Raw genomic sequence first — 16,695 nt, forward strand, 5'->3', positions numbered from 1 at the left:
AAACTAATTTTATCAAATCGAAATTTAAGAAATAACCATTTCGTCGAGTAGCATAATTTCATCGCCAATATAAGATTCTTTACTCGTGTGAGTACAGTGTTGGAGATCTTCGCCTATAGATAAATCCTTATTACACTGTAAAGTTTCATTCTCAGTGCTATCAGACACTTTTTCAGCTTTTATTAAATTATATTCTGGTTCAGTTTTCACAACTATTGTCTACAAAACTCTTGCATCTGAAACTTCTTTATCATTAGTGCCGAGTTTAAAAAGTTGCCATCTGAGGTCTCACCGCCTAAAGGAAGAAACTCTCTACTTTAGACGATAAATGAGTTTTAAAAAGGTTAAGCTTGGTGACATATTGATTTGAAATGACAAAAAGGTTCTGATTTCGCTATATAGAAATTACAAGTATAGTTTAACAAAGTATCCTCTTCAACTACCAAATGAGCTAAACAAACGAATAACCTTAATTTTGTACGCAATTGTAAACACTCATCACCAAAAATGGTGACCTCCAGTTTGAATCGAATTCATGAGTCAGCAAAAATCCTTCCCAATATTCAGCTCCAGTCCGTGATAGGAAAGTTTTGGATATGCATTTAAAATTTCTTGCCATTTATATTCAGAGCCTTCATAAACTGCTACAAATGTCCACGTCCTGGATGGGGTTGTGGAAGTAGCCTCTACTTAGAGCTATAATCACAGTGCGCAGACCTGCAGATAAATCACGTATCTAATCTTTCTGGCTCCACTACACCATTTACATTAAAACATGGATATTGGTATAACCCGATTGGTATATTGGTATAACCAGCTCAACATTAAATTCAATTAACTGATTTTGCTTTCATACATTAATCATATATAATGATTGAATAATATTATGTATTTACTGGACAACAAATTCTATCTGGGAATTGACCCAGCATATTTACTGGGCACGCAGACCGTTATTCATGATCTCTGACAGAGAGGGCCATTCTAAGAAAAAATTAAGTGATCGTAAAAATACACTTCTAATCTTCAACTACGCACGCACATCCATACATATTGTGGTTTGATAATGAAATCTGCGTAACAGTTTGGCAACGACTGAACAATACACAAATGCATACCTACATACATACACACATATTATTGGTAATTAATCAAACATGAGGTGATGTAGGAAACTTTAAAATAATTTCAATGTAAAATATTACTCTTTTCTTTCTTGTAATTCACTCGCTTAATTTTTCCGTTCTATTACAATGCAATCACGAAAAAGATAAATACGTGTGTTCGTTACACAGGGTTAGAAACAATGAAAATTTACACGTAGTGTTGTAGCTGCAAAGATACTGCGAGGTATGAAGAAAAAAAAAGTAAAGTAAAATAATAAGAAAATTTCGTTGTGAACACATCTCTGATACCAAACCCTTAGCTCCGCAGATAAATGCTTATTATAATATTTAAAAAAAGAAACCATATATATGCATCATCAACTTCGTCAAACATACGGTATCTTCTCATATTTTTACTTTAAACATGAAGTACCAATTACATTATACGTAGAATCAATTATACTTACCATTACAACACTTGAACTATACCTTCCATAAACCAACACAGGGCAGGAACCATTGGAAGACATTTGACCCGCAAATACTGTAAGATGTGATAATGATAAGGGTAAAATACACTGCAATATCAATCACAACGAATTACTATCCCACAAATTACAACGTATTTGGGGTGAGCATACTCTTTAAACGCTCCTAGTATTCAGTAGGTGAAAAAAGAAAGAAAAGAAACAAGAATAAAATATACTCATTATATTTATCACAGAAAAAATACGATTTCAAATTTGCACTATGAAAAGCAAGTATATTCAAAAAGGTTAATATAAATGACAGGCATAATATCAACATGTAACTACTTCATATAAAATATTTATTTTCATATTTGGGTGTATAAATTGTTGCCCCTTTAATCCTTGTTTACACAAAATATACTTAATTTCAGACATTAAAAATAAACACATATCACAGGCTCCTCTCACACATTCTTACGCAATGAGAAATGTGATTAGTTACTTTAGCTAGTTAAGCGCTATTAAAATATGTAACATATATTTAGTTTTATTATTGTTGTTGTCCCATTAATCCTTGTTCATAAAAAATATAATTATCTTCAGTTATTAAAAATAATTACATATCACACGCTTTTCAAGTGCAATCTTAGGACAGCAATGAGAAATTTGATTAGTTACTTAAGCTACTTAAGATCTAATAAAATAAGTAACATACATTGATTATTTAAATTGTTGTCGCATTTTTCGTTGTTTTAAGCAAAAATACTAAATTTCAGATAATAATAAACAACACATACCACACGCACATTGAGTTTTGTAATTCTTAAGACATTGAGTTTTAAGAGACATTGAGTTTTATAATTCTTCTTGTTTCATAAATCCTTGTTAAAAAAAGAATACATTATTTCAGATATCAAAACTAAACACATATAACACGCTCCTTTCATGCACCTTACGACAGCAATGAGAAATGTAAATAGTTCATTTAGCTAGTTAGGCGCTAGCAAAATAGGAATGAGACAATAATTTTTTAATTGTTTATTTTAGTTTTTGTTTCTAAGAAAATATAATTTATTTCTGATATTTAAAATTAACACATATCACACGCTCCTCACGCATTCTTACGAGAGCAATTAAAAATGTGATTAGTTACTTTAACTAGTTGAGCGCTAAGAAAATAGGAAAGAGACATTGAGTATTTAAATTGTTGTTGTCTCTTTAATCCTTTTTTTCACAAAAATATACTTAATTTTAGATATTAAAATCAACACATATCACACGCTCCTCTCAAGCATTCTTACGACAGCAATGAGAAAAGTGATTAGTTACTTTAGCTAGTTAAGTGCTGGTAAAATAAGTAATAGACATTGAGTTTACAAATTGATGTTGTCCCATTAATCCTTGTTCATAAAAAATATACGTATTTTCAGTTATAAAAAAAATAATTACATATCACACGCTACTCTCACACAATCTTACGACAGATAAGAGAAATATGATTAGTTACTTAAGCTACTTTAGATCTAATAAAATAAGACATTCATTATTTAAATTGTTGACTTATTTTTCGTTGTTTTAAACAAATATACTTAATTTCAGATAATAATAATAAACACATATCACACACCTCTCACGCATTCTTACGACAGCAATGATTAATATAATTAGTTACCTTAGATAGTAAAGAGCTAGCAAAATATGTAACAGACATTGAATATTTAAATTGTTTTTGTCTCTACAATCTTTGTTTACGCAAAAAATATACTGAACTTCAGATATTAAAAATTTTTGCACAATGAAAAGCAAACGTATTCAAGAAAAATAATATAAATGAGACGAACTAATATCAAAAAGTAGCTAATTTATATAAAAAATTTACTCTCATATTTGCGTGTATAAATTGTTGTCTCTTTAATCCTTGTTTACTCAAAAATATACTTACTTTCAGACACTACAAATCACACATTTCACATGCTCCTCTCACGCTTTCTTACAACAGCAATGAGAAATGTGATTAGTTACTTAAGCTACTTAAGGTCTAATAAAATAAGTAACATACATTGATTATTTAAATTGTTGTCGCATTTTTCGTTGTTTTAAGCAAAAATACTAAATTTCAGATAATAATAAACAACACATACCACACGCACATTGAGTTTTGTAATTCTTAAGACATTGAGTTTTAACAGACATTGAGTTTTATAATTCTTCTTGTTTCATAAATCCTTGTTAAAAAATAATACTTTATTTCAGATATCAAAATTAAACATATCACACGCTCCTTTCATGCACCTTACGACAGCAATGAGAAATGTGAACAGTTCATTTAGCTAGTTAAGCGCTAGCAAAATAGGAATGAGACAATATTTTTTTAATTGTTTATTTTAGTTTTTGTTTCTAAGAAAATATAATTTATTTCTGATATTTAAAATTAACACATATCACACGCTCCTCACGCATTCTTACGAGAGCAATTAGAGATGTGATTAGTTACTTTAACTAGTTGAGCGCTAAGAAAATAGGAAAGAGACATTGAGTATTTAAATTGTTGTTGTCTCTTTAATCCTTTTTTTTCACAAAAATATACTTAATTTTACATATAAAAATCAACACATATCACACGCTCCTCTCAAGCATTCTTACGACAGCAATGAGAAAAGTGATTAATTTCTTTACCTAGTTAAGCGCTACTAAAAGAGCTAACAGACATTGAGTTATTTAATTGTTGTTATCCTTTTATCTATGTTTACACAAAAATATACTTTATTTCAGATACTAATAATAAACGAATATCACACGCACCTCTCACGCATTCTTTCGACAGCAATGAGAAATGAGATCAGTTATTCTAGCTTCTTAAGAGGTAGTAAAATAGGTAACAAATATTGAGTTTTATAATTGTGGTTGTCCCCTTAAGCCTTGTTTACAAAAAAAAAAAAAACATATTTCATTTCAGATATTTAAAATAAATACCTATCACAAGTTCCTCTCAAGTATTCTTACGACAGCAACTACAAATGTATTTTGTTACTTTTGCTAGTTAAGAGCTAGTAAAATAGGTAGGAGACATTGAGTTTTTTAATTGTCGTAGTTGTTTTAATCCTTGTTTACATAGAACTGCACTTTATTTCAGATATTAAAAATTAACACAAATCACACGTTCCTTTCACGCATTCTTACACCAGCAATGAGAAATGTGATTATTTAATTTAGATTGTTTAGCGGTGGTATAATACGTAATACACATTGAATATGTAAATTTTTGTTGACCCTTTAAACCTTGTTTACGCAAAATATACATAATTTCAGATATTAAAAATAAACACATATCACATGTTTCTCTCACGCCTTCTTACGGCAACAATGAGAAATCTGATTAGTTACTTTAGCTAGTTAAGTGCTGGTAAAATAAGTAATAGACATTGAGTTTACAAATTGATGTTGTCCCATTAATCCTTGTTCATAAAAAATATACGTATTTTCAGTTATAAAAAAAATAATTACATATCACACGCTACTCTCACACAATCTTACGACAGATAAGAGAAATATGATTAGTTACTTAAGCTACTTTAGATCTAATAAAATAAGACATTCATTATTTAAATTGTTGACTTATTTTTCGTTGTTTTAAACAAATATACTTAATTTCAGATAATAATAATAAACACATATCACACACCTCTCACGCATTCTTACGACAGCAATGATTAATATAATTAGTTACCTTAGATAATAAAGAGCTAGCAAAATAGGTAACAGACATTGAATATTTAAATTGTTTTTGTCTCTACAATCTTTGTTTACGCAAAAAATATACTGAACTTCAGATATTAAAAATTTTTGCACAATGAAAAGCAAGCGTATTCAAGAAAAATAATATAAATGAGACGAACTAATATCAAAAAGTAGCTAATTTATATAAAAAATTTACTCTCATATTTGCGTGTATAAATTGTTGTCTCTTTAATCCTTGTTTACTCAAAAATATACTTACTTTCAGACACTACAAATCATACATTTCACATGCTCCTCTCACGCTTTCTTACAACAGCAATGAGAAATGTGATTAGTTACTTTAGCTACTTAAAGTCTAATAAAATAAGTAACATACATTGATTATTTAAATTGTTGTCGCATTTTTCGTTGTTTTAAGCAAAAATACTAAATTTCAGATAATAATAAACAACACATACCACACGCACATTGAGTTTTGTAATTCTTAAGACATTGAGTTTTAACAGACATTGAGTTTTATAATTCTTCTTGTTTCATAAATCCTTGTTAAAAAAATAATACTTTAATTCAGATATCAAAATTAAACATATCACACGCTCCTTTCATGCACCTTACGACAGCAATGAGAAATGTGAACAGTTCATTTAGCTAGTTAAGCGCTAGCAAAATAAGAATGAGACAATAATTTTTTTTTAATTTTTTATTTTAGTTTTTGTTTCTAAGAAAATATAATTTATTTCTGATATTTGAAATTAACACATATCACACGCTCCTCACGCATTCTTACGAGAGCAATTAGAAATGTGATTAGTTACTTTAACTAGTTGAGCGCTAAGAAAATAGGAAAGAGACATTGAGTATTTAAATTGTTGTTGTCTCTTTAATCCTTTTTTTTACAAAAATATACTTAATTTTAGATATTAAAATCAACACATATCACACGCTCCTCTCAAGCATTCTTACGACAGCAATGAGAAAAGTGATTAGTTTCTTTAACTAGTTAAGCGCTACTAAAAGAGCTAACAGGCATTGAGTTATTTAATTGTTGTTATCCTTTTATCTATGTTTACACAAAAATATACTTTATTTCAGATACTAATAATAAACGAATATCACACGCACCTCTCACGCATTCTTTCGACAGCAATGAGAAATGAGATCAGTTATTCTAGCTTCTTAAGAGGTAGTAAAATAGGTAACAAATATTGAGTTTTATAATTGTGGTTGTCCCCTTAAGCCTTGTTTACAAAAAAAAAAAAAAACATATTTCATTTCAGATATTTAAAATAAATACCTATCACAAGTTCCTCTCAAGTATTCTTACGACAGCAACTACAAATGTATTTTGTTACTTTTGCTAGTTAAGAGCTAGTAAAATAGGTAGGAGACATTGAGTTTTTTAATTGTCGTAGTTGTTTTAATCCTTGTTTACATAGAACTGCACTTTATTTCAGATATTAAAAATTAACACAAATCACACGTTCCTTTCACGCATTCTTACACCAGCAATGAGAAATGTGATTATTTAATTTAGATTGTTTAGCGGTGGTATAATACGTAATACACATTGAGTATACAAATTGTTGTTGTCCCATTAATCCTTGTTCATAAAAAATATACGTATTTTCAGTTATAAAAAAATAATTACATATCACACGCTACTTTCGCACAATCTTACGACAGATATGAGGAATATGATTAGTTACTTAAGCTACTTTAGATCTAATAAAATAAGACATTCATTATTTAAATTGTTGACTTATTTTTCGTTGTTTTAAACAAATATACTTAATTTCAGATAATAATAATAAACACATATCACACACCTCTCACGCATTCTTACGACTGCAATGAGTGATATAATTAGTTACCTTAGATAGTAAAGAGCTAGCAAAATAGGTAACAGACATTGAATATTTAAATTGTTTTTGTCTCTACAATCTTTGTTTACGCAAAAAATATACTGAACTTCAGATATTAAAAATTTTTGCACAATGAGAAGCAAGCGTATTCAAAAAAAATAATATAAATGAGACGAACTAATATCAAAAAGTAACTAATTCATATAAAAAATTTACTCTCATATTTGCGTGTATAAATTGTTGTCTCTTTAATCCTTGTTTACTCAAAAATATACTTACTTTCAGACACTACAAATCACACATATCACATGCTCCTCTCACGCTTTCTTACAACAGCAATGAGAAATAGTAGGTAACATTGACTATTTAAATTGCATTCTTACGAAAGCAGTAAGAAATTTGATTAGTGACTTTAGCTAGTTAAGCGCTAGTAAAATAGGTAAAAGACAATGAGTATTTTTGTTTGTTTTCCCTTTAATCCTCGTTTACACAAAATATACTTAATTTCCTCTATTAAAAATAAAAACATATCACACGTTCCTCTCACGCATGCTTACGACATCAATGAGAAATGTTATTAGCGACTTTAACTAATTAAAAGCTAGCAAAATAGGTAAGAGACATTGAGTGTTTAAATTGTTTTTGCCCATCTAATTGTTGTTCACACAAAATATTCTTAATTTCAGATATTAAAAATAAACACATATAACATACTTTTGTCACGCATTCTTACAACTGATGAGAATTTTTTTCAATTACTTTAGCTAGTTAAGCGCTAGTAAAATAGATAAAAGGCAATGAGTATTTTTGTTGTTGTTTTCCCTTTAATCATTGTTTACACAAAAATATACTTAATTATATTTATTAAAAATACAAACATATGACACGTTTCTCTCACGCATTCTTACGACAGCAATGAGAAATGTGATTACTTAGTTTAGCTTCTTACGATGTAGTAAAATAGGTAACAGGGATTGATTACTGAAATTGTTGTCCCTTTAATAGTTTGAAAAAAAATATACTTAATTTCAGATAATAATAATAAACACATACCACACGCTCCTCTCACGCATTCTTAAGCCAGGAATGAGAAATGTGATTAGTTACTATAGCTAGTTAAGCGGTAGTATAATAAGTAACTTGCATTGCGTATTTAAATTGTTGTTGACACTTTAATTCTTTTTTACAAAAAAAAAATAATTTCAGATAATAAAAACAAACACATATCACACGCTCCTCTCTCGCATTCTCACAAAAGCAATGAGAAATGTGATTAGTAACTTTATCTAGTTTAGTGCTAGTAAAATAGGTAACAGACATTGAGTATATAATTTGTTTTTTTCCCTTTAGTTCTTGTTTACTCAAAAATATACTTAATTTCTGACATTAAAAATAAACTCATATCATATGATCTTCTCATGCATTCTTGCGATAGCAATGAGAAACGTGCATTGTTACTTGGCTTGTTAAGCACTTGTAAGATTGGTAAAATTGACTATTTAAATTGTTGTTGTAGTTTTTGTTCTTGTTTACACAAAAATATACATAATTTCAGATATTAAAATTAAACACATATCACACGCTCCTCTCTCGCTTTCTTACGACAGCAATGAGAAATGTGCACTGTTATTTTAGCTAGTTAAGCGCTAGTAAAATAAGTAACTGACATTAACTATTTAAAATGTTTTTATTTTTTATCCTTGCTTAAACAAAAATATGCTTAATTTCAGATATTAAAAATAAACTCATATCATACGATCCTCTCACGCATTCTTGCGACAGCAATGAGAAATTTGCATTGTTACTTTAGCTAGTTAAGCGCTAGTGAAATAGGTACCATTGACTATTTAACTTGGTGTTTTATTTTTTTCTTTTTTACACAAAAATATACTTAATTTCAGATATTAAAAATAAACGCATATCACACGCTCCTCTCACGCATTCTTACGATAGCAATGAGAAATGTGCATGGTTACTTTAGCTAGTTAAGCGCAAGTAAAGTAGGTAACGGACATTGACTATATAAATTGTTGTAGTTTTTATCCTTGTTTACACAAATATATACTTAATTTCAGATAATAATAATAAACAAATATCACACGCTTGCCTCACGCTTTCTTACGACAGCAATGAAAATTGTGATTAATTACTTTAGCTAGTTAAGCTCTAGAAAAATAGGTAACATATACTGAGTATTTAAATTGATGTCCCTTCAAACTTTGTTTACACAAAAAATATTTAATTTTAGATATTACAAACACATATTAAACGCTCCTCTCACGCATTGTTACTACACAAACAGAAACCTGTTAGTCACTTTAGCTATTTAAGCGTCAGTAAAATTTGTAACAGACATTGAGTATTTAAATTGTGGTTTTGCCGTTAATCCTTGTTTACACAAAATATACTTAATTGCGGATATTATAATTAAACACATATCACCCGCTCTTCTCACGCATTCTTCCAGATTATTCTTTTCTAGTGTGGGGGTGAAAGGATCGCCATATCACAACATACGCACGTGCCAGCTCAACAGGAAGTTCAATTAACTGATTTTGCTTTCATACACTAATCATATATAACGATTGAATATTATTATGTATCTACTGATCAACGAATTCTCTCTGGGAATATAATACAGCGTATTTAATGGGCACGCAGATTATTTAAAATGTCCCATTAATACTTGTTCAGAAAAAAATATACTTAGTTTCAGATATCAAAAATAAACACGTATCACATGCTCCTCTAACGCATTCCTGCGGCAGAAATGAGAAAAGTACTTAGTTAGTTTAGCTACTTAAGATCTAGTAAAATAGCTAACGGACATTGAGTATTTAAATTGTTATCTCTTTAATACTTGTTTATAAAATTATACTTAATTTCTCATAATAAAAATAAACACATACCACACGCACCTTTCACGCATTCTTACGGCAGCAATGAGAAATGTGATTTGTTACTTTAGCTAGTTTAGCGTTAGTAAAAGAGGTAATACAAATTAAATATTTAAATTTCTGTTGTTCGTTTAATTCTTTCTTACACAAACATTTACTTAATTTCAGATATTAAAATGTACACATATCTAACGCTCCTTTCAATCATTGTGACAGCAATGAGAAATGTGATTCGTTACTTTAGCTAGTTATGTGCTAGTAAAATAGCTATCAGACATACAGTATTTAAATTATTGTTGTCTCATTAATAGTTGTTCATAAAAAATATACTTAGTTTCATATATTATATATTAACATATGGCACCTTCTTCTCACGCTTTGCTGCTACAGCAGGGAGAAATGTGATTAATTGTTTTGGAAGTTAAGCGCTTGTAAAATATGTAACAGACCTGAGTTTTTAAATTGTGGTTGTCCCTTTAATACTTGTTTACACAAAAATATACTTTATTGCAGACATTTAAATTAAACACACATCGCACGCTCTTCTCACGCATTCTTTCAGATTATTTTTTCTAGTGCAGGGTGAAAGGATCGCCACATAACAACATACGCACCAGCCAGCTCAACATGAAATTCAATAAACTGATTTTGCTTTCATACATTAATCATATATAATGATTGAATAATATTATGTATTTACTGGACAACGAATTCTCTCCAGGAATTTAACCCAGCGTATATAGTGGAAACGCAGATCGTTATTCAATATCTTTGAAAGGGTTGGCCACTCTAAGGAAAAAATTAAGTGAACGTTAAAATACACTTCTAGTCTTTACCTATGCACGCACATCCATACATATTATGGTTTGATAACAAATGCTAAGTAACAGTTCGGCAAAGTTTAGTTACATACATACACACATACAGTATTGCTAATTAATCAAATATGAGATGATTTAAGAAACTTTAAAATTATTTCAATGTAAACTATCATTACTCTTTTCTTTTTTGTAATTCATTCGCTTAATTTTTCCGTTCTATTACAATGAAATGACAAAAACGATAAATACGTGTGTACGTTAAACAGAGTTAGAAACAACGAAAATTTACACGTAGTGTTGTAGCTTCAAAGCTACTGTGAGGTATGAAGAAAAAAGTGAAGTAAAATAATAAGACAATTTCTTTGTGAACACATCTCTGATACAAATCCCTGAGCTCCGCAGGTAAATCAACATTATAATTAAAGAAGAAACCATACATAAGCATCATCAACTTCGTCAAACATACGAAATATTCACATATTTTTACTTAAAACATGAAGTACCTGTTACATTATACGTAGAATCAAATATACTTTTCATTACAACACTTAAAGTATACCTTCCAAAAAAAAAACATAGGGCAGGAAATTTGGAATACATTTGACCCGCAAATACTGTTAGACGTGATCGTTTTCCAAGTTCAATAAACTGCAATATAACTTAAAACAAACATATCACATCCTCCTCACGCATTCTTACGAGAGAAATGAGAAATGTGGTTAGTTTTTTTTCCTAGTTAAGCGCTAGAAAAATAGGTAACAAATATTGAGCATTTAAATTTTTGTACTCCCCTTAATCTTTGTTTTCGCAAAAATATACTTAATTTCAGATATTAGAAATAAACACATAAAACACATTCCTCTCACGCATTCTTACGACAGCAATGAGACATGTGATAAGTTAGTTTAGATACTTAAGATCTAGTAAAAGAGGTAACAGACATTGATTATTTAAATTGTTCCTTTAATCGATGTTTAAAAAATATACTTAATTTCAGATAATAATAATAAACACATGCCACACGTTCCTCTCACTCATTCGTACGACAGCTATGAGAAATGTGGTTAGTTACAATAGCAACGTAAGCGGTAGTATAATAGATAAGAGACATCGATAATTTAAATTGTTCCTGTCCCTTTCATCCATTTTACACAAAAATATACATAACTTCAAATATTAAAATGTACACATATCTAACGCTCCTTTCAATCATTGCGACAGCAATGAGAAATGTGATTCGTTACTTTAGCTAGTTTTGTGCTAGTAAAATAGCTATCAGACATTCAATATTTAAATTGTTGTCTCATTAATAGTTGTTCATAAAAAATATACTTAATTTCTGATATTAAAATTTAACACATATCGCGCCCTCCTCTCACGCTTGAGTACAGACATTGAGTATTTTAAATTATTATTGTACTTTTTATCCTTGTTTCCACAAAAATATACTTAATACAAAAATATACGACAGCAATGAAAATTGTGATTAATTACTTTAGCTAGTTTAGCTCTAGGAAAATTGGTAGCAGATACTGAGTATTTAAGTTGTTGTCCCTTTAATCTTTGATTACACAAAAATATATTTAATTTCAGATATTACAAACAAACACATATTAAACGCTCCTCTCACGCATTGTTACTACACAATCAGAAATCTGTTAGTCACTTTAGCTATTTAAGCATCAGAAAAATATGTAACAGACATTGAGTATTTAAATTGTGGTTGTCCCTTTAATCCTTGTTTACACAAAATATAGTTAATTGCAGATATTAAAATTAAACACATATCACACGCTCTTCTCACGCATTCTTCCAGATTATTTTTTTTCTAGTGTTGGGGTGAAAGGATCTGTCATTAATAGTTGTTGTCTCATTAATAGTTGTTCATTAAAATATACTTAGTTTCAGATATTAAAAATTAACACATATCGCGCCCTCCTTTCACGCTTGAGTACAGACATTGAGTATTTTAATTTTTATTGTACTTTTTATCCTTGTTTACACAAAAATATACTTAATTGCAGATATTAAAATTAAACACATATCACACGCTCTTCTTACGCATTCTTCCAGATTATTTTTTTCTATTTTGGGGGTGAAAGGATCGCCACATCACAACATACGCACGTGCCTGCTCAACATGAGGTTCAATTAACTGATTTTGCTTTCATACATTAATCATATATAATGATTAAATATTATTATGTATCTACTGATCAACGAATTCTCTCTGGGAATTTAATACAGCGTATTTAGTGAGCACGCAGATTGTTTAAATTGTTGTCCCATTAATAGTTCTTCATAAAAAATATACTTAGTTTCAGATATTAAAAATAAACACATATCACAAGCTCCTCTAACGCATTCCTGCGACAGAAATGAGAAAAGTGATTAGTTCGTTTAGCAACTTAAGATCTAGTAAAATAGGTAACGGACATTCATTATTTAAATTGTTGTCTCTTTAATACTTGTTTATAAAATTATACTTAATTTCAGATAATAATAATAAACACATACCACACGCTCCTTTCACGCATTCTTACGACAGCAATGAGAAATGTGATTTGTTACTTTAGCTAGTTTAGCGCTAGTAAAAGAGGTAATACACATTAAATATTTGAATTGTGGTTGTCCCTTTTATTCTTTCTTACACAAACATTTACTTAACTTTTACGCTACAAATATTTTACAATTTACATGAATGCCATACCTATTAACAATTCGGGTTTCAGCAGTTTTCATGAATATCAACTAAGAAATAAAAGTAGAAATAAAATTTTGTTTTTTTCGTGAAAGCAGGCCTTTAATAAGTACGAAAATAATGTCACGAACAGTATAAAATTCAAATAACTTGTCTAAAGGTAAAAACTAATACTAATTTGCCTAATAGTATTTTTTTAAATGTCATATATAAATAATTTGTCGACTAGATATATATGATATGCAGAGCCGGCTCTACCATACATGCAACACGTGGATTTGCGTGGAGCGGCAAATTTGGATGGTCCGGCAAAATCTTTCATAAGTTTATTATCTAAATTAAATATTTTTTGTTGGAAACAGTCTTCATGATGATGGTAGTTACATTTACTAAGCTGACCTTCTATTTGAATACTACATTCATAAATTATGTTTAGGTTGCATTAGTTTAAGGCCAAACGGACAATGCTAAAGCAAATGGTCAAATAAATCCGAGCACAAATTGCTTGATTGTTGCCAAATGCAAGAATTTAGTTCTCGAATATTAGTGAATATCTGTTCCATTTAGTAAGTTATCACAGTTTTGATATGACAACTAGTCTTGTTTTCGTCAGAATTAATTTCCTTATCATTGAAGATAGAAACATTTTTTTTAAATGTTAACATATATTGAAGGGAAATCAAGAAATATAGATAAAAGAGCTAGTTGCACTTTAATTGCAAACTGATACATTGAGATTGAAGCTCGATAGTGAATTCTATAAAAAGGATTACCATTTTTCTTCTGCATGTGTGTTTGCTTTATCTTTCACTAACGTAATAGATTAATATTTTTTTTTAAAAAAAAAGACACAACGGGATTGCATTTTTAGTAAGTATTTAAGCCATTCTGAGTGCAACTGCATTTACCCTCACCTTTGTTGTTCATGCTGGAGTAGCATACTTACAATCATGACTTTTAAGATTTGTTCTTTCTGAAGAAAGGGGGAGACGGCAAATTATGCCATTGCATGGGGCGACAAATTGACTAGGACCAGCCCTGATGACATGTATATAAAAGACATGAATATAGGATGACACTATTTGAAGTAATGCAGGGTGTTTCAAAATTAATATTTGGGTTTTGAAACTTTGTAGTATCTATTACAATTAACTTACAATTATAAATATTATATTAAATGAAAGAGCAACTCAAACAGTTTTGTACGCACGCATGTACATGCATTGTTTCTTCTGTCTGCCGTTAGAAAGAGCAACCAGCAAAGATGTAGACTAGAGAGCAGAAAGTTTTTTGTGTTTTAATAAAGACTGAATCTGTACAGTGCAACGGTCTGTGTGAGGAATACTAAGGAGACGCTTGCAACTACGTCCTTATCGTTTGCAGTTGCTACAGGTCTAAAGCCTACAGACTACGGTTTACGTGCCAGTTTCGCAAGTGAAATATTGCTGCATAACAATGAAGATTTTCTGGATCGTGTCGTCTTCAGTGATAAATCGACATTTCACCTAAGAGCTAATGTGAACACTCATAATGTTTGCATCTGGCCGTCAGCAAATCCTCAGGAGATGGTACACTTGAAACGAGACTCCCCTGAATTGAATGTGTTTTGTGGCATATGGCGGAAAGTTTATGGGCCTTTCTCGCCTATCGACTAGATGTGTGCCGTGTGACAAATGAATCTCACATTGAACACTTGTAGCAAAGACTGTTTGAGGTGCTCTTTTACTTGATGCATTACTTATAATTGTACGTAAAATGCAATAAGTACTACGAAGACTTAAAACCCCAAAATTCATTTTGAAACACCCTGCATTTCTCACCAACAGTGTTGGAACTAAGATGTAAAAAGGAGAGAAAATTTTCCTTATAAAGTTATTGTTTACAACAACTATATTATTATTAGTCGAGACTATAACTACAACAACAACACGAGATAGTAGTCAAAAAATGTAATCAAATGTATACTCGGTGGCCCAGGTAGCCAAAGTGGCACACACGTGTGTCATTTGTTTAATCCGCTCCTGTGTGGACACTAATTAAGATATCGGGATATTATTCTTGCAAAATATGGTTAGACTATAGTTTATCATATTTTTTTTCTTCTGGTGTCGAATTTCCTTCTCAAATTTCACCCCAGTCAAAAATCCGAGAATTTTCTAATTTCGAATTTCCTTTACTTCTTTTTTCCCTGTAGCTTCCTTCGTTCTAGAAAGACCTCCTTATACTTGCCAGGTAGATATCTCGGATGGATACCTAACTGTTGACATCAATTGGACGGGCCTGCGCGCACTGTTGCCAATTAGGGAAATTAAAATTTTCCTAAATTTGGGGAAAAAATTAGAAATTTTTGTTTATAAATCCGTACCTATACGTCTTAGTGCAAGTCAACTTACGCCAATCGAACATTTGTCCTTACTTAACAAACGCAAGTACAGATCGTTACAATGGGGTAATTAGGGAACGCACGAAATATTCGTATTTAGGTTCTAACCCTTGATTTTTCTAATTTTTCCCTACTTTTCTGTTTACAGTAATATATTTTTGGTAATTAGAAGTTTTGTTCCTTAAATATCATCGTGTACCAATGTTTAATTTAAGATAGTTTGCGTCTGTCTGGTAGCAGTGTTACCAGCTACAGAAAATTTTAATTCCAGATTTTAGGGGGAAATTTTGGAAAAATTATCTGTTTTGTCTCTATTATTTCCCTCTTGCTGGCTATATCGGAACAAACGTACCAGTATCTGGAAGTCTCGTATTTGCTCTACACAACGCATTATAGAAAGTTTCAATAGGATAATTAGGGAAAGTACAGTAGACCTTGTTCTCTAATTGGGAAGATAACTGTGATTTTTTAAAAGGTAGAATGAGATGCTTTTTATTGACATGCTTACTTTATTAGATATCGTCACAATACTTGTAGGATATATTAGAGGGACACCAAAGCTTATTTTAAGATAGTTTGTGTGCACCTGGTAGTAGTGTTGCCAGCTACAGAAAATTTTAATTCCAGATTTTAGGGCAAATTTTGAAAAAACAAATCCCTTTTATATTTCTTTTATTTTCTTCTTGTTGGCTACATTCAAACAAACATACCAGTGTC

Source organism: Thermobia domestica, chromosome 17 (assembly GCF_964235325.1).
Source record: "Thermobia domestica chromosome 17, izTheDome1.hap1.1, whole genome shotgun sequence".
NCBI classification, from domain to species: domain Eukaryota; kingdom Metazoa; phylum Arthropoda; class Insecta; order Zygentoma; family Lepismatidae; genus Thermobia; species Thermobia domestica.